General features: G+C 51.8%; 1 pseudogene; it reads left to right on the top strand.

The window, feature by feature from the left end:
- The first annotated feature begins 942 nt into the window (after positions 1–942).
- LOC100452021 (ETS domain-containing protein Elk-1-like) lies at positions 943–23,584 on the top strand (annotated as a pseudogene).
- Positions 23,585–26,958: the final 3,374 nt, after the last annotated feature.

The following is a 26,958-nucleotide window of genomic DNA, read 5'->3' as shown; positions in this document are numbered from 1 at the left end:
GGCTGTGGGGTCCGTGAACAGCCTGGAAGGAGGGTCCCACCCTGGGTCCCGCGCGGCTGCGTTCTCGGGGTGGACGAGCCACAGCCCCGGGCCTGGTCCCGCAGGGATGCCGGAGGGCAGCCCTCCGGCTTCCCGGAGGAGTGGGTGGGGCCAGGGGTCCCTGACTTGCTGCGGGGGCTCTTGCTCCCGACCTTGCCCAGGGCGGGCGGCAGATGCTGCGTTGACACTCGCAGAGCAACAAGGACACCCTCAAGCTCGTGCGCCCCTCGCGGCAGCCCCCGGGCCCATTCGCGACCACGTTGAAGACCCGCAGGCCCCAGGTCCAAGCCTACTCCTGGGCAGGCCCCGTTCCGGGGCTTCCGCGGGGACACTGGGCCACTCAAGGAGGAAGGGGGTCCTAACCAGGGTCAGCGAGCATCGGGTGTCGCCGGCAGAACTAGGGGGACGCGGAGCCCCACGGAGGAGCCCAGGCCAGCGTTCCAGCCGCCCCCGCTTGCAGCCATGGCCTCCAGAACTTTCTGGGGGTGTTCTCTGCCTCTGCCAATGGGGATCTGGGCACAGACAGGGGCAGGCTGAGCCTTTGGGGCCAGTCAGACCTCGGTCGGGGTCAGGATCCGGTACCCCACTGGCAGGTCAGCCTGCGAGGCTACAGCCCTGTCTCCAGCAGCCCGGTCTCCAGCAGCCCCGTCCCCACAGGGACCCAGAGTAGGGCTCGGGAGCCCCCTCGTGGCCGTCTGGCGACACTGCAGTCTCAGCCGGCCCCCAGATTCTAGAGACTTGGCCCCGCCTCAGCCACGTAGGGTTCTCAGGTAAAGCGAGATATAGAAGCAGACACAGATTGAGTGTGCATGTATGTCTGTGCATGTATAGCTATATGTGCATGTTTGCCTGTATACATTTTCCAGCTCTACCCACTCAGAGGCCCTAGTGGCAATTTGCGACATGAATGTCAGCACCGTGGGAGCAGGTCGAGTCAGGGGTTGAAATGCTCTTACAACCTTACTATTAGCAAAGATGTTTTGCTGGACCAAATCCCAGCTATGCTCCTGAGGCTCCTCCAGGGCCCAGCTGTGCACTTCCTTGCAAAATCAAATTTCAGGAAGAACCCTGCTGAGACAGTGTAGCAGGAAGCCCCCACTCTCGATACTTATCACCCTTGATAAGGGCCACCCTCACCATCTGACTGGATGCCTCATCCTCCACCATCCCCAGGTGAAGCTGGCCTGCCTTCAGCAAGGATCCTGGCAGGACGCTTCAGCCAGAAACCCCTCCCTTGCCGGTTCCTCTGAGTCACTCTCCATCCTCTCCCCCCACCTGCTCCTTGGCTGTAAACCCCCATGGCCCATGCTGTGTTCAGAGCTGAGTCCCATTTCTCCCTGCCCCTCTGCAACACCCATTGCCGTGGTGGCCACACCTGCCGCTGTGGTCCTGAATAAAGCCTGCCTCCCCGTGGTTTAACAAGTGTGGATGAATAATTTTCTCATTAACATTATAAACTTGAAATGATATCAAAATGCACACACAAGCGCTGTCACTCCTGGCCAGTCGATGCCAGCGGGGATTTTCAAATTTAGTAGCATGAGGACAATGAGAAGGAGCCCGTTTGCAAAGGCTCACAAATGGTCCAGGCAGGGGGTGGACTCCTCCCCTGGACCAGAGCAGGCCTATGACGACTTTTTCCAAGCAAGGACAGCCCTGTGACACTGTGCCCACGTCTGAGCCATCATAGGAGATGTGGAACTCCTGGCTGGAGAGACTACCCAGGGAGGGAGGCCCCCTGAGCAGACCCCAGGAGCAATAGAGGAGCCATCCAGGACTGGCAAAGCAGCTCGGCCACCCGCTCAATGGCCCCCAATGACCTGGTCCATGGAGCAGGAACCCAGGCGCCCCGGCTGACCCAGCCTGAGTGTGGGGAAGGGCTGCCCGCAGGAACTGGCTTGGGACTTTTGTGGTGCAGCCTCGGACCACAAACCTGGTCTCCAGGCTTACTGGCGCCTCCAAGAAAGGTGTGTGGCACCCTCCTGTGCCTGGATTGAAACTAGAATGGGAGTCGATATCAGCAGTGATGCCATTTTAACGGCTATAGCTTATAAGTGTTGTTCTAAAACCCAGAACAAAATGTCCACCTCACACTGGTGGCCCTCGTGTGACCCAGCCCCTCAGAGGCCTGCAGATGGAAGCTCCAGAGGAGGCCCTGGGGTCGCCACAAACCCCGCCCCTCCACGTGCGTCTCTGTCCTGGGAGCCGCCCCTCTGCCCCCCAGGCTCTTCCCCGGACGCCCCAGCTGCTCCACCGCCCGGGCTTCTCCCCTCCTGCCCCCATGGAACCCCCACTCTGGGCTGTCTGGGCCTGCCTAGCCGGCCGTGTGGGGTCCTCTAGGCCCGTGTCCCAAGCACCCATCTCAGTGTCCAGGGCCCAGCGCACCCGGACGTTTCACACGCGGGCCTCTAGGGAGGACCCCCAGGCACCGCCAGCCCAACCCCGACGGCCGGCCGGGAATTGGACCCGCTGCTGCAGCCGCTGAGGCTCTGCTGCCCCCGTGTGGCCGACAGCAGCATCGCACGCCACCGACGACGGGGCGCTTCCCGGACCCGGCTCCTGGCAGGGGATGGGGCAGGGGCAGGGGGCAGAGCCAGGCGTGCTCTTGGGCCAGATCCCGGCTCTGCTTCGGGCTCTGGGCTGGGGCCCGGTCCGTGTCCAGCACTGTGATCCTCTCCCCTACCCACCCCCTGCCGCGGAGGTGGCTGTGGCATCCGCCAACACGTGTCAGCTTGTGGGGGCTCTGAGGTCCGGGATCCCAGCCTCTGCCGAAGTCCTGCATTCCCTGGGTGTGGGGGCGCTGTGGCCTGGGGGCCTCGCAGGGCTGCAGCTGGGGCGGCTGGGGGAGCTGGCCTGGGCTCCTCGGTGGGGCCCCGCGCCCCCTACTTCTGCCGGCAGCATCCGATGCTCCCTGACCCTGGTTAGGACCCTTCCTCCTGGCGTAGCCCAGTGTCCCCGCGGAAGCCCCAGAACGCGGCCTGCCCAGGAGCCGGCTCGCGCCTGGGGCCTGCGGGTCTTCACTATGGTCGCGAATGGACCCACGGGATGCGGCGTGGGGCGCACGAACTTGAGGCACCAGCTTCCGGCCACTGTCCCTGGAGGACAAGGGACTCGGCTCCGGAGCAGAGGGTCCTCCCCTGGGGATGCCCTCCCGGCGGCTGTGCGTGGGGCTGGGGGCTGTGCCCGGAAGTGGGCAGGTGGGAGAAGCCTCCTGAGCACAGAGGACAGCAGCCAGGCCCAGGCCCAGGCCCTGCAGGCCCCCAGGGGCTCCAGAGCCCCAGAGAGGAGGAAGGCCTCCGTGTGCTCAGAATCAGCTCACACCCCGCGGAGGAACCTCAGAGGGCCGGGACAAGGAAAGGAAGGCCCCGGCCCAACATCGGGGTCTGGGCGCTGGTGGGACAGGGCAGGCTCAGCCTTGGGGCCGCTCAGGGCCCTGTTGGGGTTCGGGTCCCCCTGCCAGGTCCGCATCTGCGGCCACAGCCCCTCACCCCCAGCAGGGACCCCAGAGCCGGAATTGGGACCCCCTGGTGGCCGTCTCGTGCCACTGCAGTTCTGCTGCAGAGGGGTTCCAGGGGTTCCTGGGGTCCCCGGCCCCAAGTCTCGTGGGCTCCCAGGCAGGCGCGCTCTGCCGTCCACTCATGCGGGCCCTGGGTGGGGCCTGCGGACCTCAGAGGCAAGCCTCAAAGACGCGCCCAGATCGGGATCCCAGGAACCCGGCTCACACACAAATCAGAAAAGTCCTAAAGAAGCAGAAACAAGAATCAGTGAAACAAGAAACTACAGAATAAGAACCCAAAGAAAAGCAAAATGCCGGCGTTATCAGACATAGAATATGCAATGTGTGTTTAAGAGGGTTTTTTGTTTGTTTTGAGATGGAGTCTCGCTCTGTCGCCCAGGCTGGAGTACAGTGGCGTGATCTCGGCTCACTGCAACCTCCGCCTCTCGAGTTCAAGCGATTCTCCTGCCTCAGCCTCCCGAATAGATGGAACTACAGGCGCCTGCCACCACGCCCGACTAATTTTTTTGGATTTTTAGTAGACACGGGGTTTCGTGTTGGCCAGGATGGTCTCGATCTCCTGACCTCATGATCCTCCTGCCTCGGCCTCCCAAAGTGCTGGGATTACAGCGTGGCCACTACGCTCGGCCAAGAGGTTTTTTAAACTTACAAAAGCTATTCAAATATTACTGCAAAATGGGAAATTACTGCACATTGCATTTTGAAATGACCTGAGTTTTACGAAGAACTTCTAGAATTGAAAACCGTAATAGATGAGGCTAAAATAAGACTGGATGGGACAGGCACCGCAGAGGACACGCAGGAGCGGGAGCTGGTAACACCGAAGAAAGAGCAGGAGACGCCACCCAGCACAAGCGCAGCCCCGCGGAGGCTGGATGGAGGCTCCCGCAAGGGCTTCTTCTGCCCAAAGGAGAAACAGAGTCGGGGGAGGCAGTGGCTGGGAATTTTCCAAAATCGCTGAATAATAGGACGCGTCAGGATCAAGGCCAAGTCCCAAGCAGGATAAATAAAAGCAAACTCCATGTTCACACCTTGACGCTTGCCGATGGAGCTGCCAACACCAGAGGCAAAGAGACTTTAGAAGCATCCAGAAGGAGGCCAGGCATGGTGGCTCACATCTGTAATCCCAGTACTTTTCGAGGCAGAGGTGTGTGGGTCACCTGAGGTCAGGAGTTCAAGAGACCAGCCAGGCCAACATGGTGAAACCCCATCTCTATTAAAAACACAAAAATTAGCTGGACGTGGTGGCGGGTGTCTGTAGTCCCAGCTACTCGGGAAGCTGAGGCAGGAGAATCGCTTGAGCCCGGGAGGCGGAGGTTGCAGTGAGCCGCCATCGCGCCATTACCCTCCAGCCTGGGAGACGGAGTAAGACTCTATCAAAAAAAAAAAAAATCTGTCAGGGCCGGCACAGGCAGGTGCACTGGCGCGGCCAGACTCCAGAGCCGGACTCGGGAGCCCCCCGGCGGCCGACTCGTGCCACTGCACGTTCTCATAGCCGAGAGTCTCAAGAACCCTGGAACAAACAAGACACCTGGAGCAGCCTCCGAGCATCTACTCACCTCTGCCGGCCGTTTACACCCGAAAGCCACCCCTCAAGACCAGGACAACGGTGACACTTTCATACAAAGGGCACAGGGACTTAACTGCCGCACGCTGGCTGCTGGCATCTCCTAAGAGTGTGTTTAGAAACGTTGAAGAAAAAATTATTCCATGATAGTTGTTCAGCGCCGAGAGGCAGGCGTGATTCAGGACCACCGCGGCAGGACCAGGGACCACGGCCATGGGGGAGAGAGATGGGGCTCAGTTCTTAACACAGCATGGGCTGGTGGGCATTGACAGCCAGGGAGCTGGGTAAACTCGGAGGACGGACATTCCCAAGAGGAAATAATGGGGGGAAGGAGGGTTCTGGCTAAATTAGCCCAGGAAGATTTTTGCTGAAGACAGACCAGGGTGATCAGACCTGGGAGATGGTGGAAGATGAGGAACTCAGGATCAAGGGTGATCAGATGTCAAGAGTGCGTCTTTAACCTGACTTAGCGGGGTTCTTTTTTATTTTGAGACGGAGTCTCCCTCTGTCGCCAGGCTGGAGTGCAGTGGCGTGATCTTGGCTCAGTGCAACCTCTGCTCCTGGGTTCAAGCGATTCTCCTGCCTCAGCCTCCCAAGTAGCTGGGATTACAGGCGCCTGCCACCACACCCAGCTAATTTTTGTATTTTTAGTAGAGACAAGGTTTCACCATGTTGGCCAGGCTGGTCTTGAACTCTTGACCTCAGATGATCCGCCCACCTCAGCCTCCCAGAGTGCTGGGATTACAGGCATGAGCCACCGCACCGGACCCCACTGGGTACTTTTTAAAGCCTTTTTCTTACAAGGAAGTGCAGGCCAGCCTAGGAGAAGGTTCCAGAGCCTGACTGCAGTTTAGCCAAGCAGAGAATCTTTGTCAGTCCACCCTGTTTAAGGAAAGAAGAGACATTCTGGTTTCCCTCCAACAATATAAGTCCATTTTCTTGTTGGGTGGCCTTTCATTCATTAAGAACCAGCTGGATTTTCTGTTGGGACTGGGTAGAAGAGGACATTTCGCCGCATGGTGCTAGCAGTTAGACATTCAAAGAGGAGAGACTCTGTGAAAATAAATGAAAAACAAAGGTTAACACTTAGAAATGCAGTTTCCGAGCCCAGGGTGCACCAGGCCAGATTTCTAGATGCTGGTCCTGAAGTACCTTCAGCTGCAGCCAGGTAGGCAGCTGAAGGGCCTTCCTGATTTGCAGGTCAGGTGTTGCAGAAGCTGCCCGCACAGGATCTGTGGGGATGGTTTCTCTAAAGTTTACATCAGCTTGTCCCATTTCAGCTCACAGGGCTTCAGGAAAAGGGCAGTTTTAAATTTGACTGATTCCAAGTCAGAGGGTGAGGGAAAAATTGGAAAAATTAGTTTGCAGAGTTGTTGCCTGATATTAGAGGAAACTAGAAGAATTCTGAAGGGGGCCAGCCCCTCCACACCTGTGGGTATTTCTCGTCAGGTGGGACGAGAGACTGAGAAAAGAAATAAGACACAGAGACAAAGTATAGAGAAAGAACAGTGGGGCCAGGGGACCTGCACCGGCACCGGTCTCTGAGTTCCCTCAGAATTTATTAATCACTATTTTCACTATCTCAGCAAGAGGAATGCGGCAGGAGAACAGGGTGACAGTGGGGAGAAGGTCAGCAAGAAAACATGTGAGCAAAGGAATCTGTGTCACAAATAAGTTCAAGGGAAGGTACTATGCCTGGATGTGCATGTAAACCAGATTTATGTTTCTCTCCACCCAAACATTTCAGTGGAGTAAAGAATAACAAGGCAGCATTGCTGCCAGCATGTCTCGCCTCCCACCACAGAGTGGTTTTTCTCCTATCTCAGAATAGAATAAATGTACAATTGCGTTTTATACCGAGACATTCCATTCCCAGGGGCAGGCAGGAGATAGAGGCCTTCCTCTTTTACTAATCCTCCTCAGCACAGACCCTTCACGGGTGTCGAGCTAGGGGACAGTCAGGTCTTTCCCATCCCACGAGGCCATATTTCAGGCTATCACATGGAGAGAAACCTTGGACAATACCCGGCTTTCCTGGGCAGAGGTCCCTGCGGCTTTCCGCAGTGCATTGTGCCCCTGGTTTATCGAGACTGGAGAATGGCGATGACTTTTACCAAACATACTGCCTGTAAACATTTTGTTAACAAGTCACATCCTGCACAGCCCTAGATCCCTTAAACCTTGATTCCATACAACACATGTTTCTGTGAGCTCAAGGTTGGGGCTAAAGTTACAGATTAACAGCATCTCAGGGCAAAGCAATTGTTCAGGGTACAGGTCAAAATGGAGTTTCTTATGTCTTCCTTTCCTACATAGACAGAGTAACAGTCTGATCTTTCTTTTCCCTACAAATTCAAGATCCAGTCCAGTTTGCAGATAAATAACAAAACCTCGTAAACAATGAGCAGGGCTGAAATCTCATCATGGTGCCCTGCAGTTTTGCATTGAATCATTTTTTTCTCCAGTCACTCCCACATTTCCACAAATGTTGATCCAAATAACAGTGGTATGTTTGCAAAGTAAGTCTAGTTTCACTAAACTTGGCCTGATTGTTTACATAAGTGCAACAAGAAGCAGTTGACCACATTGGCTGTCTTTAAATTTGCTTTGCTGGAGGCTGGGCGTGGTGGCTCATGCCTGTAATCCCAGCACTTTGGGAGGCTGAGGCAGGTGGATCATGAGGTCAGGAGTTCAAGACCAGTCTGCCTAACATAGTGAAACCCCGTTTCTACTAAAAAAAAAAAAAAAAATTAGCTGAGTGTGGTGGTGTGCACCTGTAATCCCAGCTACTCGGGAGACGGAGGCAGGAGAATTACGTGAACCTGGCAGCCGGAGGTTGCAGAGCCGAGATCACACCATTGCACTCCAGCCTGGGTGACAGAATGAGACTCCCATCTCAAAAAAAAAAAAATTGCTTTGCTGGAGCTTTTCATAAAGAATCTCAGATTGAACTGTAAAGGCTTCCTGAGGCTGGGAAGCCACACCAAGGACTTGCCATCTGAGTTGGCACACAGTACCTATAGATCTGGGTGAGTTCCTTTCTTCTTACAGTCCCCAAAATACCCTGAGGTTGCTGGGCTGCCTTACTCAACCTGCAAGACTGGGAACCCTCAGGCCAATTTTTCCAAGGGGGCGTTTCTTGGCTCCATAAAGTCAACCCTAGTTCCTTAAAGCTGTGTGGTCATATCTGAAGATAGGATGTTCCGGTCAAAGCCTTGGTAATATCCTCAGAGTCTGTAATTGTGCCCTGTTACAAGGAGAACAGATTCTTATTGAACTTTCATAAATAACTCTATTGTCATAAAAATAAGTGTAGGGAAAAGAAAAAGAGATCAGACCGTTACTATATCTATGTAGAAAAGGAAGACATAAGAAACTCCATTTTGATCTGTACTAAGAAAAATTGTTTTGCCTTGAGATGCTGTTAATCTGTAACTTTAGCCCCAACCTTGAGCTCACAAAAACACGTGTTGTACGAAATCAAGGTTTAAGGGATCTAGGGCTGTGCAGGATGTGACTTGTTAACAAAATGTTTACAGGCAGTATATTTGGTAAAAGTCATCGCCATTCTCCAGTCTCGATAAACCAGGGGCACAATGCACTGAGGAAAGCCACAGGCACCTCTGCCCAGGAAAGCCGGGTATTGTCCAAGGTTTCCCCGCCCTGAGACAGTGTGAAATATGGCCTCATGGGAAGGGAAAGACTTTACCATCCCCTAGCCCGACACCCGTAAAGGGTCTGTGCTGAGGATTAGTAAAAGACGAAGGCCTTGGCCGGGCGTGGGGGCTCACGCCTGTAATCCCAGCACTTCAGGAGGCCGAGGCGGGCGGATCACGAGGTAGGTCAGAAGATCGAGACCATCCTGGCTAACACAGTGAAACCCTGTCTCTACTAAAAAAAAAATACAAGTAATTAGCTAGGCGTGATGGTGGGCGCCTGTAGTCCCAGCTACTCGGGAGGCTGAGGCAAGAGAATGGCGTGAACCCAGGAGGCGGAGTTTGCAGTGAGCCCAGATCATGCCACTGCAGTCCAGCCTGGGTGACAGAGCAAGACTCTGTCTCAAAAAAAAAAAAAAAAAAAAGAGGAAAGCCTCTTGTGGATGAGATAAGAGGAAGGCCTCCGTCTCCTGCATGTCCCTGGGAACGGAATGTCTTGGTGTAAAACCTGATCATACATTCATTCTATTCTGAGATAGGAGAAAACCGCCCTGTGGCTGGAGGCAAGATATGCTCGTGGCAATGCTGCTCTGTTACTCTTTACTACACTGAGATGTTTGGGTGGAGAGAAGCATAAATCTGGCCTACGTGCACATCCGGGCATAGTACCTTCTCTTGAACTTATTTGTGACACAGATTCCTTTGCTCACGTTTTACTTGCTGACCTCTTCCCCACTGTCACCCTGTTCTCCTGCCGCATTCCCCTTGCCGAGATAGTGAAAATAGTAATCAATAAATACTGAGGGAACTCAGAGACCGGTACTGGTGCAGGTCCTCCGTATGCTGAGCACCGGTCTCCTGAGACCACTGTTCTTTCTCTGTACTTTGTCTCTGTATCATACTTCTTTTCTCAGTCTCTCATCCCCCCTGACGAGAAATACCCACAGGTGTGGAGGGGCTGGCCCCCTTCAATAACAACACTCACTACTAGTTTTGGGGTTCTGGAGGGATTAGGAAGGGAGAAAATAGTTGTTTCCTCTCTGTTCGCAAAGATTTAACTTACCAAATTGCTGCAAACTATTGACAGCTTAAGGGAAAAAAGTTTTCTAAAATCTGAAAAACAAAACATTAAAGAACCAGCAAATGTTTCCAACAAAAAGTCGTTTAAAAATTATCCTCGGCCGGGTGCAGTGGCTCACACCTATAATCCCAGCACTTTGGGGGCCAAGGCGGGCAGATCACGAGGTCAGGAGTTCGAGACCAGCCTGAACAACATGGTGAAACCCTGTCTGTACTAAAAATACAAAAAAAATTAGCTGGGTGTGGTGGTGCACGCCTGTAATCCCAGCTGCTCAGGAGGCTGAGGCAGGAGAATCACTTGAACCCGGGAAGTGGTGGTTGCAGTGAGCCGAGATCACGCCATTGCACTCCAGCATGGGCAACAGAGCGAGACTCCATCTCAAAAAAAAAAAAAATTATCTTCATTGGTTCATTCAGTCCCATGTAATTAAATCTTGTTCTGTTTGAAGCTGGATTAGTAGTTTGATGACATCAGTTTTTTCATTCCATTTCTGAAAATTCTTACACAGTCCAACGGTATGATCTTAAAGCTATCAGCAGCGGTCTGTATTTCGGAGTAACTGTCAGAGTCTTTTTCATGAATCTTGAATAGCCACTTTGGTCTGTAGCTAACTGCAAATGACTTTATAAAAGAATCAAAGGAAAACAATAACTGAATGGCAAAAGCTTAAAATGGCCATTTTTAAAGATCTGATGAGAGTTCATTATAATAATGATACAATTGACAAGGAAATCTGGTTATTTCTGTAACATACAACACTTTAACACAGTATCTGAAATTATGGCTGATAAAATTATACCAGGACATATCCGATTTCTAAGACTTCCATATAATTTCTGAAGCATTCGTTAATAACATATCCAAAAATATAATTTAAAGATGTAGTATCAAATACTATTTGTTTTCCTTATAACTTTACTTATCAAATAAGCCCAATTAGACCAGCACTGTTGCTCACACCTGTAATCCCAGCACTTTGGGAGGCTGAGGTGGGCAGATCACCTGAGGTCATGAGTTTGAGACCAGCCTGGCCAACATGATGAAACTCCATCTCTACTAAAAATACAAAATTTACCTGGGCGTGATGGCACACACCTGTAGTTCCAACTACTTGGGAGGCTGAGACACGAGAATCACTTGAACCCATGAGGCGGAGGTTGCAGTGAGCCGAGATCTCGCCATTGCACTCCAGCCTGGGCGACAGAGTGAGACTGTCTTAAAAAAAAAAAAAAAATCCTAATTAGTTTAAAATCTCTTTTTTGAGACAGGCTCTTGCTCTGTCACCCAGGCTGGAATACAGTGGTGCAGCCATGGCTCACTGTAGCCTCCACCTTTCAAGCTCATGCTATCCTCCCATCTCAGCCTCCGGAGTGGTAGGGATTACAGGCATGTGCCATGTCACCTGGCTAATTTTTATTTTTTTGTAGTGACAAGGTCTCACTAAGTTACCAGGACTGGTCTTGAAATCCTAGTCTCAAACGATCCTCCCATTGTGACCTCCCAAAGTGCTGGGATTATGGGCATGAGCCACCACACCCGGCCTAAAATCCAGGGGTAAGTCCATTCCAAAGCATCCAAGTTGACTATATTGAAATGCCCCCAATAGGCCTCCTCAAGTATTTACTAGTGATAGTAGACCACCTTACCCACTGGGTAGAAGCTCTCCCCTTCCCACGCACAACAGCCCGTAATGTAGTCAAAGCCCTGTTAGAACACATCATACCCCGGTTTAGACTAATAGAGACCATTGATTCAGACAGTGGGACCCACTTTACCATGCTCATTAAAAGGCTAACCCAAGCACTAGAAATAAAGTGGGAATACCACACTCCCTGGCATCCACCCTCACCAGGAAGAGTAAAAGAATGAACCAGACTCTAAAAACCCACCTACCTAAATTCTAGAAACCCAGTTACCATGGACTAAGTGTCTTCCCATTGCCCTATTAAGAGTCTGAACGGCTCCCTGAAAAGACATCAGCCTATCCCCTTATGAAATGCTTCATGGGTTGCCTTAAGTTCCACTACTCACCTCCCAACATTTGAGACAAAGGATCAGTTTCTTAAAAACTATGTATCCGGTCTGTCTTCTACCCTCTCCTCCCTTGAATTCCCAGTTCAACACCAGCCCCGAGATCACATTCTTATCAGAAGTTGGAAAAGAGAAAAGCTTGAATCCACCTGGGAAGGACCTTATCTGGTGCTCCTAACAACTGAGAAGGCAGACGGACCGCTGAGAACGGGTGGGCCCATCATACCCGAGTCAAAAAGGTGTCCCCCTCTCCAAAGGCACGGACCTTCATCCCAGGACCAATCCCCACCAGAGTAACATTAAAGAAAAAAGCCTAATCAGCCTGTCCATATTTCCTCTTCTTTCTCTTAGCTACCCCAAATCTCATTATTAATGTAACCAGGGCAAAGTCGCCCCAAATCATTACTTTTCATGCTTGTCTTGTTACACCTTGAGGAGACTTGCAAAGTCAAAGGCAGCTCTCTACTTCGGAAAAGTATCTTTGCGGAAAAAAAAATTAGCTTTTTCATTAGTCAAAGACATAATGAAAAACAATATGAAGCACAAGTTATCTTCATGAAACACAAAAATCTTTGTTCTTCCTCAGCTAATTACTTAAAAGGTTAAAAAAAAAAACTTCCAATCACCACCGCCCCCTCGGAACCCAGGCCTGGGGGGGGCGGTGGGGCCGCGCGTATGGAGCCCCCGCCCTCTAGAGCTGCCAACATTGCCAGCACCACCGCCACGCTACACACAAGTACCCCTGGGATAGCGTGAGCACTCCCCCAGCGACGGACCCATCTGTAACCCTGTGGCACTTGCTGCTGCAGCTGCTGAGAGAGCAAGGCAATGGCCACATCTCCTGGACTTCACGGGATGGTGGCGAATTGAAACTGGTGCATGCAGAGGAAGGCGGCCTAGCCCTCAGGGCTATGCAAGAACACCACCAACGTGAATTACAACAAGCTCAGCCAGGCCTTGCCGTACTGTGTCTGGAATTGATGGGTTTTTGGTCTCACTGACTTCAAGAACGAAGCCGCGGACCCTCGCGGTGAGTACTACAGTTCTTAGAGGCAGAATTTACAGCGTTTGTTCCCTCTGATGTTCAGTTATGTTCAGAGCTTTTTTTCCTTCTGGTGAGTTCATGGTCTCGCTGGCTCAGGAGTGAAGCTGCAGACCTTCGTGGTGAGTGTTACAGCTTTTAAGGCAGCGCGTCTGGAGTTGCTTGTTTTTCCTGGTGGGTTGGTGGTCTCGCTGTTTCAGGAATGAAGCTGCAGACCTTCACGGTAAGTGTTACACCTCATAAAAGCAGACTAAATCCAAACATGGAGCAATAACAATATTTATTGCAAACAGTCAAAGAACAAACTCTCTACCACGTGGAAGACAACTCTAGCCGGTTGCCGGGGCTGACTCACGCAGCCTGCTTTTCTTCTTATCTGGCCCCACCCACATCCTGCTGATTGGTACATTTTACAAAGAGCCAATTGGTCTGTTTTACAGGGAGCTGATTGGTCCATTTTGACAGGGTGCTGATTGGTGCGCTTATAATCCCTGAGCTAGACACAAAAGTTCTCCACCTTCCCACTAGATTAGCTAGATACAGAGTGTCGATTGGTGTATTTACAAACCCTGAGCTAGACACAGAGTGCTGACTGGTGCATTTACAAACCTTGGGCTAGATACAGAGTGCCCATTGGTGCATTCACAATCCCTTAGCTAGACATAAAGGTTCTCCAAGTCCCCACCAGATTAGCTAGACACAGAGCGCTGATTGGTGCATTTACAAACCTTGAGCTAGATACAGGGTGCTGATTGGTGTGTTTACAAACCTTGAGCTAGATACAGGGTGCTGATTGGTGTATTTACAATCCCTTAGCTAGACATAAAGATTCTCCAAGTCCCCACTAGACTCAGGAGTCCAGCTGATTTCACCCAGTGGATCTTACATCCTGGCCACAGCTGGAGCTGCTTGCTAGTTCCCCGCCCTGCGCCTGCATTCATCAGCCTTTGGACGGTGGATGGGACCGGATGCAGTGGGGCACGGGGCAGTGCTCTTCCGGGAGGCTCAGCAGGGCAGGAGCCCACGCCGGCGGGGGGCAGTGGGGAGGCGGCAGGGAGGCTCCGGCATGGCAGGCTGCAGGTCCCGAGCCCTGCCCCACAGGGAGGCAGCTAAGGCCCAGTGAGAAATCGAGCGCAGTGCCGGTGGGCCGGCACTGCTGGGGAACCCGGTGCACCCTCCATAGTTGCTAGCCCGGGTGCTAAGCCCCCCACTGCCCAGGGCAGGCGGGGCCTGCCACTCCGAGTGCGGGGCCTGCAGAGCCCACACCCACCCAAAACTCGCACTGGCCCGCAAGCGCCGCGCACAGCCCCGGTTCCCGCCCGCGCCTCTCCCTCCACACCGCAAGCCAAGGGAGCCGGCTCTGGCCTCGGCCAGCCCAGAGAAGGGCTCCCACGGTGCAGCGGCAGGCTGAAGGGTTCTTCAAGCGCAGCCAGAGTGGGCGCCAAGGCCGAGGAAGCACCAAGAGCGAGCGAGGGCTGCCAGCATGCTGTCACCTCTTGCTACTATAACAAGAACATCATCCAGAAGGTGAGCAGCCAGAAGTTGGTCTACAAGTTCATGTCCTATCCTGAGGTCGCAGGGTGCTCCACTGAGTGAGGACTGCCTGCCCCAACCAGAGGTGTCGGTTACCTCCGCCATGGCAGATGTGGCCCCTGCTGCTGTACATGCCCCCCCAGGGGGCACGGCCTCAGGAAAGCCAGGCACACCCAAGGGTGCAGGAATGGCAGGCCCTGGAGGTTTGGCGCGCAACAGCCGGAACAAGTACGTGCGCTCGGGCCTCTGTTCCACCTTCACCATCCAGTCTCTGCAGCCACAGCCACCCCCTCAGCCTCGGCCTGCTGTGGTGCTCCCCAACGCAGCTCCTGCAGTGCAAGCCCCTTGGAGGCCTGCCTGGAGGCTGAGGAAGCCGGCTCCCCTCTGCAGATCACCCCGACCCCGCCTGAGGCCCCAAACCTGACATTGGAAGAGCTGAATGTGGAGCCGGGTTTGGGCCGGCCTTTGCCCCCGGAAGTGAAAGTGGAAGGGCCCCAGGAAGAGTTGGATGTTGTGGGGGAGAGGGTTTCTGCCGGAAACCACCAAGGCCGAGCCTGAAGTCCCTCCACAGGAGGGCGTGCCAGCGCCTCTGCCGAGCTCGTTATGGACACCGCAGGGCAGGCGGGCGGCCACGCGGCTTCCAGCCCTCAGAGCTCCCAGCCGCAGAAGGGCCGGAAGCCCCGGGACCTAGAGCTTCCACTCAGCCCGAGCCTGCTAGGGGGGCCGGGACCCGAACGGACCCCAGGATCGGGAACTGGCTCCGGCCTCCAGGCGCCGAGGCCGGCGCTGACCCTGTCCCTGCTTCCTACGCATAGTTGACCCCGGCGCTGCTGACACCCAGCTCGCCGCCTCCCAGCATTCACTTCTGGAGCACCGAGTCCCACCGCGCCCCGTAGCCCGGCCAGGCTCTCCTGCCAGCTTCCGGCCGGTGGCAGCGCCCGGGTGCACATCCTTCCATCAGCGTGGATGGCCTCTCGACCCCCGCGGGGCTCTCCCCAGGGCCCCAGAAGCCATGACCACCACCACCCCCGCTTCCGGGGTCCCTCCATCCCTGCTGTCTCAAGGAGAAAGACTCATGCTCTGATTGTGGCGGGGGATCCTTGGGAAGAATTACTCCCAGGAGTGACTCTCCTTAACTCCTCCACAGAAAACACTCGGCTTCCACAGCTTCTCTCTTTTCTGTCGGTCCCCCAGTGGCTGCCCTTACACGTCTCCTACTTCAATGGTAGGGGCGGTTTATTCATTTATTTTTTGAAGGCCACTGGGAGGCGCCTGACCTAACCTTTTAGGGTGGTTAGGACGTCTCTCCCACCTCCCCGCTTTTTTCCCCAAGACAAGACAATCGGGGTCTGGCTTGAGAACGACTTTTCTTTCTTTATTCCTCAGCCTGCCCTTGGGGAGATGAGGAAGCCCTGTCTCCATTTTTGGATGTGAGTAGAAGTTCGTTTGTTTCGTTTTATTATTCTTGGCCATACTCGGGGTCCAGGAAGAATTTGTACCATTTAATGGGTTGGGGGTCTTGGCCAAGGAAGAATCACCCCCTTGGAATAGAAATTTCCACCTCCCCAACTTTTCTCTCATACAGCTTATCTTTTTTTAACCAACTTTTTGTCCAGGGAGGAATGTCCCTTTGTTCTTCCCCCTGAGAAGCCATTCCTTTGTCCGCCGAACTCCCTGGGGTCCTGCCTGTTTCCTCCCAATGGAGGGGTTTTGGGGAGGTGGTTCCTGTCTGGGGGGGCCCCCCCAGCCAGTACTCCAGGTCTCCCTGTCTCTCCCCCTCTGCCATTTTGATAGTATAATCTATTTTTAAATGGGGCTTTTCAGTAGGGGAGAGGGAGTCATCTCTTCCTATATTTGGTGGGGGGGGTGTGAAGGAAGGGATGTGGGGGGGAATCTTCCTGCCGCCTCCCCCCCAGGTGTTTATTTTTGATAACAAATGTGTATTTTCAGTTCCCTCCCTCCCAGCCCCCCAATTTCCTGCAGGTAGGTACAAAGGACACTTTCAATGTCCCTGGAGTTGGGAGGGAGGAATGAGGGGATATAACGCCTGTCCTGTCTCTATTCTACACAGGAAGAGTGGGTTCAAAAGACTCCTGGACTATCCTGTCAGCCCTGGCCCAGCCCAGGCCTCAGGACCTGGGGGTTGGTGATTTGGGGGACGGTGCCGACTTTGACCACATAAGATCCCTTTTCCACAATCCTTTTACAACTTTTTTTTTTTTTTTTTTTGAGACAATCTTGCTCTGTTGCCAAGGCTGGAGTGGAGTGCAGTGGTGCAATCTTGGCTCACTCCACCTCCCAGGTTAAAGCGATTCTCGTGCCTCAGCCTCTCGAGTAGCTGGAATTGAAAGCTTGCACCACCATGCCCAGCTAGTTTTTGTATTTTTTGTATAGATGGAGTTACACCATGTTGGCCAGGCTGGTCTCTAGCTCCTGGCCTCATGTGATCCGCCTGCCTCAGCCTCCCAAAGTGCTGGGATTACAGGCATGAGCCACCATGCCTGGCCTCCTTTTACAATCTTTTTCTTTTAATGTATCAGCTGTTTTTCTTTTTGTTGTTGTTGTTGTTGTTTCTCTGTTTTTTGAGATGGAGTTTCACTCTTGTTGCCTAAGCCGGAGTGCAATGGCATGATCTTAGTTCACTGCAACCTCTGCCTCCCGGGTTCAAGCGTTTCTCCTGCCTCAGCCTCCCAAGTAGCTGGGATTACAGGCATGTGCCACCACGCCTGGCTAATTTTTGGTTTTTCATTTTTTTAGTAGAAATGAGGTTTCACCATGTTACCCAGGCTGTTCTCGAACTCCTGACCTCAGGTGATCTGCCCACCTCAGCCTCCCAAAGTGCTGGGATTACAGGCGTGAGCCACCAAGCCTGGTCTCAGCTGTTTTTCGCTACATTTTTCTCTCTCTTATTGTGGAACAGCCAGTCATTATCTTTCGGTACAGAATTTATTAATATTACTCCTTTTCCTTTAACAGAAAACACAACCTCATGTCTTATAACTTTTCTTACTAAAATTACTCCCTGTATATTTTGCATACAAAGTTTTTTTATTATTCTGATAGTTTTAATTACATATATTTTCAGAATTTTAATCCTTAGAAATTGTGAATTGTCTGTCACATACCAGCATTCTGTAGATTAACATTTCATATTTTTTTTTTTTTTTTTGAGGTGCAGTCTCTCTCTGTCACCCAGGCTGGAGTGCAGTGGCACAATCTTGGCTTACTGCAGGCTCCGCCTCCCAGGTTCATGCCATTCTCCTGCCTCAGCCTCCCAAGTAGCTGGGACTGCAGGCGCCTGCCACCACACCTAGCTAATTTTTTGTATTTTTAGTAGAGACGGGGTTTCACCGTGTTAGCCAGGATGGTCTCGATCTCCTGACCTCCTGATCCACCCCCCTTGGCCTCCCAAAGTGCTGGGATTACAGGCATGAGCCACCACGCCCAGCCTAACATTTCATAATTTTTAAAAACATGTGCTTCCTCATCGTACAGCTTCTCATGTTAATAACAGATTCAAATATGTTTAGCTTTTCAATACCATATAAAAACAAGATGCCAGGCCAGGCACAGTGGCTCATACCTATAATCCCAGCACTTTGGGAGGCCAAGGCAGAAGGCTCACTTGAGCCCAGAAGTTTGAGACCAGCCTGGGCAACATAGCAAGATCCTGTCTCTACAAACAAATTAAAAGCTAGGTGTTGTGGCCCATGCCTGTAGTCTTAGCTACTGGGAGGCTAAGGCTAGAGAATCGTTTGAACCCAAGAGGTTGAGGTTGCAGTGAGCTATGATCATACCACTGCACCCAGCATGGGTGACAAGTGAGACCTTGTCTCTAAAAGGTAAAATTTAAAATTTGTTTAACAAAAGAATAGAAACAGAATGTATAACTTCTAAATCAGAAGAAGAAAGATTAAGTGAGGAAAATAACTCCTAAAGAAATAAGAAAACGATTTAAAAGATACTCAGAAAAAGCAAGACAAATAGAAACACAAAATAAGGAGGTAGAAATAAACACAAGTAATGAAAATAAAAAGACATGGACTACATTCTCCAGTTAAAAGATGGATGCTGTTAATCCAGCTATGTGGTTTTTCAAGAGACACGCACAAAACAAAATGACACAGAAGAGTTAAGAGGGAAAATGATGGGAAAAGATAAACCAGGCACACAGGAGCTCACAAAACTCACAAAAGTTTGTGGCATTTTACTATCAGGCAAAATTGATGTTTTGGGGAAAAGCATTACTAGAGATGTTTTAAAGGGCATGAAATACCGATTATTGTAATAACATCTAGCACATGAAGCACTTACAATGGCTTGGGGGCTGCTCTCAACCCATTAGTTAAATTAACTCCCCATTTTATAGGTGAGGAAAGCCAAGCACAGAACAGTCAGGAAGTATTTTCTGAATTTTCATGTAAGCTGTCTTTTCAATCATCTGCCTTATGATTTGTGCTTCCGAATTTTTATTTTATAACTTTTTCCCTGCTCCAACATCAATAAGTGATCCTCCTTTTTTTAGCATTAACTTTATAGTTTTGCAATTCACAGATCTATAATCTGGCTCAAGTCTACGCACATATGGAATAAGTGGTGGAGGCCCAGTTTCTATTATTGTGTGTATAGTGAGTCGATTTTGCCAACACCATTTATAAACAATCTTGTCTCATTGATTTGTGGTGTTTCCTTTTCATCTTATATTAAGAGTATGTGTGTGTGGTAGCAGTAAACATTGTTCGTATTCACCAGTAGCCAGTGGTTCTCTACTCCAGGAGCACAGAGTTATTCCTCCCTCAGCCCTTGGCCTTGTCATTCGTTCTGGCCAATGATATTTGAGAAGCGATGTATGGAATTTCCAGGTCTAAGCATTCAATGGCCAGGATCCCTCTCCATTCCTAGCTTCCCTGCTATAACTGTGATGATAACCCTCTTAGTTCATAGTTTTCTATCCTTCTATTTTTCAACTTGTGTCTTCTTTTGTTTTAATTATAAAGTTGCTCTTGGAGTGCTCGTTTCTTTCTTTGTTCATTTGTTTGTTTCAGAGACAGGGTCTTGCTGTGTTGCCCAGGCTGGACTCAAATTCCTGGACTCAAGCTATCCTCCACCCCAGCCTCCTGAGCCTGAGTAGCAGGGGCTATAGGCAAGTGTCTGCCACTATGCCTAGCTTTGTCTTGTCTTAATTTTTTTTTATTTCAATACAAGAATCTCTACTTTTTAACTGATTAGTTTAAGCCATTAATATTTATTGTGATTACAGCTGTATTATGATTTAGTTCTATCATCAAAGTTATTTTTTATTTGTTTGTTTCTTCCACATTTCCTGTTTCCCATTGAATAGATTACATTTTCTTCTACTGGTTTAAAAAATTGTACTTGTAACTTTTATGGTGATTGTTCTTAAGATTAACTTTTAATAACCTTACTCATTTATTGAATGTATTAATTCATAAATATAATTCACATTCTCCCAACAAGATATATGCTTCAGCATAATCTTAGTTCCTTGATTAATTCTTTATCCCACATCATATTGATATTTTCTGGAGTTTTGGTTATGGGTAATTGTAGACATATTATCAATTTTTCATTTTCATGATATTATCTGTTATCAACAGTATATTATATAGGTATATATCATGATATTAACAATAACCTTTTCTCGCTCTTTCTTCCTGTATCTCTTGCAACAGCTCCTGGGATTTTCCCTTCGTTTGCGAGAACTTTTTCCTACAGTGTTTTCAATGTGGGTCTCTGTATAGCAAGTATTCTGAGGCCTCTTTTGCCTAGAAATGTTTTTATTATACCCTCACATTTGAATTTAAAAATTTGATGGATATAAGATTATAGGTGTAGCTTGGCCACATGCCTGTAACCCAGCATTTTGGGAGGCTGGGGTGGGAGGATTGCTTGCAGCTAGGAGTTCAAAACTAGCCTGAGAAACATAGGGAAACCCCATCTCTACAAAAAATTGGAAGATTAGCCAGGTGTGGGAGCACGCACCTGTGCTCCAGGTACTCAGGAGGCTGGGGTGGGAGGATTGCTTGAGCACAAGAGTTCAATGCTGCGGTGAGCTGTGATTGAGCCACCGCACTGCAGCCTGGCTGACAGTGCAAGACCCTGTCTCAGAAAAAAAAATGGTAGGTATAAAGTGGGGTGTTTTTTTTTGATACCTTAAAAATAATTTGTAGTCCTCTTGCATTGTTGAAGCATGTTGAAAGGTCTGAAGTCGGTGTGATTCTTACCCTTTATCCACCACCTGCTCTTTCATTAAAACTTTTTCCTTCTATTCAAAATTTTTTAAATTTTCCCTTTTTTTCTAATATTCTTTAATTTTAATATAATTGTGACTAGGTACGGGTTTTCCTCATATCATCTTTTGGATTTCTGTGGCGTCTTTCATCCCTAATGTTTGAAAATCCCTCTCATCTTTTTCTTCTGCTCTGTCCTCCCACCCACTTCTCTCCTCACAGTCCCTGTCCTTCTTCCTGCGTCCTGGCTGCTCTGCCAGGATTCCTTCCCCTCGTCTGTCCCCTCGCAGATTGTTTTCCTCGGCTGCGTCTGTCCCACTGAATTTCAGTTACCACATTTTTCTCAATCGTTATTTTGATACCTGATATTCTTACTTAGTTCTGTGTGCTCCCTGTTATTGCTTTCTATTGCTAATATCTTTCCTTAATTCTTCAAGGATGTTACCGCATTTGTCTTTAATTCTTTGCCCAGAGGGTCTAATACTCCTGCTGCACACAAGTCATGCTGTGGAGGGTGCTGTTTTTCTTTCAGGCGCTGTTCTCTCCAGGTGTCTTGTTACTTTGGCCTGGGAGGGCATGTCCCCCAGAGGGGCTCAGTTCCTCTGTCTTGTGGTGTGGCCTGGGGAAGTGCTGAAGGCCGCAGCCTGGTCTGGGTGGGTCCTGGCAAGCTTTGGAGAGAGGAAGAGGGAGAAGAGAGGCCTCATCACCCTGGCTCAGCCAGTGAGCCGTCCTATTTCTTGCCCCACCACCAGGCTGCCCTCTAGCCGGGCTTCACCTTCCAGTCTCCATGATGGAGAAGGCTGGAGGCGGTGGTCTCCACAGTTGCAGCCCAGCCCTGGAGACGTGGATGGAGTGGGCAGGCGAGGGAACGGGAATGCGGTGGGTGTGCTCCAACTGGGATTTTCCATGGAAGGTCTATCTCCAAAGGAACTAGAGGTGAGAGTGGGATGAGTGGGATGCGGAAACCGCGAGGGTCAGTGCAGGAACCTGAGGCTGTCAGCATTGGAGCTTTGCAGCCCAAGACCCAGCAAGGCGAGGGTCCGGCACAAAGGGAAGCCATGTGGACCCAGCCGCCTCTGGAGGAGCAATGGTCTTGGGAAAGTTGTCAGAAGCAAAATGGAATCAAAATGAGAAAAAAAAAAATCTGACAAACAGAGCAGAAAGGAGACAGGCAGAGAGGGGCCGGGAAGGGAGAACCAAGGTGCCCTGCAGCCTGATGAAGCTCACGGAGCCGTGTTGGCCCACAGGTTCCCCAACTCCTCCCCACAGGGTTGCCACCACCAGGAAGCATCCAAAGGATGCCAGGGGCAGAGGCCTGGCTGCCCCCACCAAGTTTCGCCAAGAAAAGGTCAGTCACGAGAGCAGAAGGCAGGGAAATGGTTCCCGAGGGTTCCCTCCGCCTCCCCGGGGCCTCCACCACAGTCTGCAGCCTTCACCCCACATGGGGCCAAGACAGCATCCAGCCTGCCCAGGGCTCTGCAGCCCTAAGCGTTTGCCACTAGAATCAATATGTCTTCTATAAATGCAGGTTCTCCGGGGTGATTTTTTTCATTTTTTTGAGACAGGGTCTTGCTCTGTTACCCAGACTGGAATGCAGTGGTGCAATCATAGCTCATTCCAGCCTCCACCTCCTGGGCTCAAGGCATCCTCCCACCTCAGCCTCCCAAGTACCTGGGACTACAGGTGCACACCACTATGCCGTGCTAAGTTTTAAAATTTTTTGTAGTGACAAGGTATTGCCATGCTGCCCAGGCTGGTCTGGAACTCCTGGGCTCAAGCGATCCTCCTGCCTCAGCCTCCCAAAGTGCTGGAATTAGAGGCGCAAGCCACCACACCTGGCCCAGAGTTGATTTTTTTTTGTTTTTGTTTTGTTTTTGAGACAGAGCCTCACTCTTGTCGCCCAGGCTGGAGTGCAGTGGCATGATCTCGGCTCACTGCAACCTCCGCCTCCTGGGTTCAAGTGAGTCTCCTGCCTCAGACTCCCGAGTAGCTGGGACTACAGGCGTATGCCACCACGCCTGGCTAATTTTTGTATTTTTAGTACAGATGGGGTTTCACCATGTTGGCCAGGCTGGTCTCGAACCCCTGACCTCAGGTGATCCGCCTGCCTCGGCCTCCCAAAGTGCTGGGATTACAGGCGTGAGCCACCACCCCCGGCCCAGACTTGATTTTTTATTAACTTTCTTTGCTCCTGGCAGGACCAAAGGCCCTCGTATTCTGTTTCTCAAAGTGGGCTCTATGTGCGTAAATGCATGGACATCATTTTACATAGATTCTGTCTATATTATGTATCATAAAATTTTAACAGAAAAATGTATTATCAAATCACCTAAAAGCGCCAGGTGTGGTGGCTCATGCCTGTAATCCCAGCATTTTGGGAGGCCAAGGCGGGCGGATCACGAGGTCAGGAGATCAAGACCATCCTGGCTAACATGGTGAAACCCCGCCTCTACTAAAAATACAAAAAATTAGCCGAGTGTGGTGGCATGTGCCTGTACTCCCAGCTACTCAGAAGGCTGAGGCAGGAGAATCGCTTGAAGCCAGGAGGCGGAGGTTGCAATGAGCCAAGATCGCACCACTGCACTCCAGCCTGGCGAGAGAGCAAGACTCCGTCTCAAAAAAAAACAAAAAAAAATCACTAAAAGCTGTGGAACAAGAAGGACACCTTAACTTATATGAAAATTGATCATCTGGGCCAATTCTGAAGCTTGTCTCAATCCAGATTTGTCAGAAACTGGATCCAGTGAGCACCATCGCCTGCCCCAGACCCAATCAGCCGAGCATGGGGAGAGCAAAGAATTTCGAAGCTTAAAGTGTGCTGTGAAGAACTGCTTTGTGTTGGATAAATAAGTTTAAATTATTTGAAATCTGGGTTTTTTATTTCTTTCTTTGTGTTTTGTGTGGGTTTTCTTGAGACAGGGTCTTGCTATGTTTTCCAGGCTGGAGTGCAGTGGCACCATCTCTGCTTGCTGCAGCCTTGACCTCCTGGGCTCAGGTGATCCTCCTGCCTCAGCCTCCTGAGTAGCTGGGACCACAGGCACGCGCCACCATGCCTGGCTAATTTTTAAAATTTTTTTAGAGACAAGTTCTCACTACATTGCCCAGGCTGGTTTCAAACTCCTCCCACCTCAGCCTCCCAAAGTGCTGGGATTGCAGGGGTGAGCCACAGCACCCAGCCCTCAGAAATCTTTTGTAATGCCCAGTGATGTTTGTAATGTGTTGATAGCAGAGACCACGTCAGGGTCCCTTGTTCCTGAACACAAGCGGGACAGAGTCCCAGCCTTCTTGCGGCAGATGTCACCATGAGGCTGGGCCCTGGACAACAGTGTGAGTGAGATAAGCCGGGGAGCTTCGACCAGGCCAGGCTGTCGCGGCCTCAGCCCGAGTGTGACCCAGGGCAAGCCAGGGTCAGTCTGCGATGAGCGTCAAGGTTCAGCATGGACCTGCGCTCAGGGCCTGGGACTGTGAGAGACACGTCAGTCAGGGGGACGAGGCTCTACTGCAGAAACAAACAGCCCCAAGAGCTCAGTGGCTTCAGCAGCAAAGGGTTGTCTCCTGCTTGGGCTTTGGTGGGGAGGTGGGATCTGCTCCAGAGGTCACTCAGGGCCCAGGCTGAGGCAGCCCCGCCTTCCTTAGCCCACCCCCTGCAACCGCAGCCTCTCCGGGCACTGCAACAGGGGAGATGCTGCTGGGCCTTGGTCAGCCGGGAGGTGACACAAAGGTGGCGCAGGAGGTGATGCGGGAGGTGACACAGAGCTGATGCAGGAGGTGACATGGAGGTGACACACAAATGACACGGGAGGTGACGTGGGAGTTGATACGAACCCACTGGCCAGGCCCTCACTGCCGGGGCAGGCAGAGGCAAGGGAGCAGATGAGTGTTCAGTGAGCAGGATCGGGCTCGGGTTCTGGTCAGGAGCATCAGCACAGCCTGGGGCTGGGGCAGGCTCAGCCTTTGGCCGCGCAGGGTCCTGTGGGGTCGGGGTCGGGGCACCACTGGCAGGTCCCGGTCTCACAGCCGGGTCCCGCGGCTCCCTCCTCAAAGGGACCCAGAGCCAGGCTCCGGAGCCACCTTGTGGCCATCTGGCGACACTGCAGGCTCCGCCGGCGCGAAGGTCCAGAGGCTCCCGCCTGCCCTAGCCAGGTAGGGTTCTCAGGCAGGTGAGCTTTGTGGGCAGCCCCACCTGCCAGGAATATGTGTGCCCCCCGCCTACAGGCCAGCCTTGGCCACGGTCCAGTTCCAACATAATATCACTTGATGAGGCCTACCCTGACCCGAGGCCTGCCTGAGTGGGGTCTCTCTGTGTGGCCCTGCCCCAACCTCCCTGCATCACACTCCACCCCACGCACCTGTGTGATACCTGTCTCCCTCCAGGCGTGGAGCCTCTCCTCCTAGGAGGCATCCCAGAGATGCCCCGGGGGGCGGGGGTCACTCAGGTGCACCCCACAGGTGCAGGTTTCAGGTGGGAGACCAGCACACACCTGCTGTGTGGCTCCTGCAGTGAGCACTGCCTCCCGGTGCTGTGGATTTGGCACAGGCCCACCCCACCTCACCATCCCCTCCAGGCCCACCAGCCGTTTCTGTGCAACTTCCTGTAGCAGCCTTGAAAGTGTTCCCTGTGGGAACACAACACGGACCAGCTCTCGGGGAAAGCACCCCCTGGGGCGGATACTCATGAGGGCGAGAGAAAGATTTCCTCGAGGCTCACGCACTTTGAAACACGCTTCCGATGATCTCCACATTCAGCTTATTTCATAAGCAATGAGTAAAAGTGAGTCGGTCAACTTAGGTCACCTTCAGCCGGGCGAGTGCTGTGGGCCAGCAGGGGCTGCAGGGCAGTGGCAGTGCAGACTGAGAAAATGCAGACCCCCGGGCATTACTCATCTCTCCAGCTCTGGTCCACTGTTGTACCAGGGGTCTAATCAGGCTGTGTCTGTCTCCTTCTTGAACAGCCCAGAAAATTCATCTAAACAGCCTTCCTACAGCCGCTCCCCACGCCAGGTGGCCAGGTGGCCAGGTGGGAGTTCCAGACCAGAGCTGTCTCCCGGGATGTTGACACAGCAGCCAAGTTTATTGATGTTGGGGCAGCCCCAGTCGGTGTGACTGGCTTAGGGGCTGGCATTGGAACAGTGTTTGGCAGCTTGTTGGCTATGCCAGGAATCTGTCTCTCAAGCAGCAGCTCATCTCCGATGCCATTCTGGGTTTTGCTATGTCTGAGGCCATGGGGCTGTTCTGTTTGGTGGTCGTCTCCTCATCCTCGCCACATGAGGCTCCACGGGGGTCACCTGCCTGTCCCTGCTGCCCGTCCCTACTCCACGCCATTCCTTGTGATGGGGTATGCTAATTTTTACCATTAAACACACGTTTCTCTCAAAAAAAAATTCTCCCCCACATGAATTTTACTACGAAGACCTGAACCACAGGCCGGTGCTCGTCCATATCAAATTTCGCCAGTTGATGGCTTCCGTCATTGTGAGTTTTCCTTCTCGGCCATTATGACCATCAAGAGTGAGTCTGTTTTGTAAAATTTTGCAGCATTACACTTTGTCCAGAGGATTTGCCAGTAGCAGGTGTGAGTGAGGAGGTGGCCCCTGGGGCTCTCACACTGCTGGGCAGGATGCAGGTTCGGGCGATGCTTCGGGGGAAAACACTGAAAAATCCAGTAAAGTTACCAAGGTGCAGCAACACAGGATGGCTCCCCTTCTTCACAGTAAAAGAGCCTTGCCTGGGCATGTGGCACCCAAAGGCAGGTCCCTCTTCCTGGCTCCCTGGCAGCTCAGGGCACCGACATGTCTAAGTTCTGGGCAGCAGAGTGTGGGCAGGTGCCTCATGCCAGCTCCTGAGACCCATCCCAAAGAGACGCCAAAAGCATGCCCCGTCAACCTCCTCCACCCTGGCTGTGCTGCAGCTGAGCCCTGATGGTGCAGCCTGACCTGTGAGAGCAAGACCCACACCCAGGACCCAGGGGCCACGAGTAGGAGGGATCTGTGTCCTGGCAGCCTGGACCACTGCCCAGACTTGCCCGGGAGGGAAATGAATGTGTACGTTGACAAGCACCACCATCATCTGAGCCTGGGCTATAGCTTGAGTGTCCCCTCCAAAATTCATATGGAAATTTAATTGCCACTATGGCAATATTAAGAGGTGGGGGGCTGGGCGCTGTGGCTCACACCTGTAATCCCGGCATTTTGGGAGGCCAAGGCGGGCAGATCACTTGAGGTCAGGAGCTCAAGACCAGCCT

This window comes from Pongo abelii, chromosome 15 (assembly GCF_028885655.2).
Source record: "Pongo abelii isolate AG06213 chromosome 15, NHGRI_mPonAbe1-v2.0_pri, whole genome shotgun sequence".
Classification (NCBI taxonomy): Eukaryota; Metazoa; Chordata; class Mammalia; order Primates; family Hominidae; genus Pongo; species Pongo abelii.
Note: the sequence above shows the minus strand (reverse complement) of the source record. Positions and strands in the feature narration are given on the sequence as shown.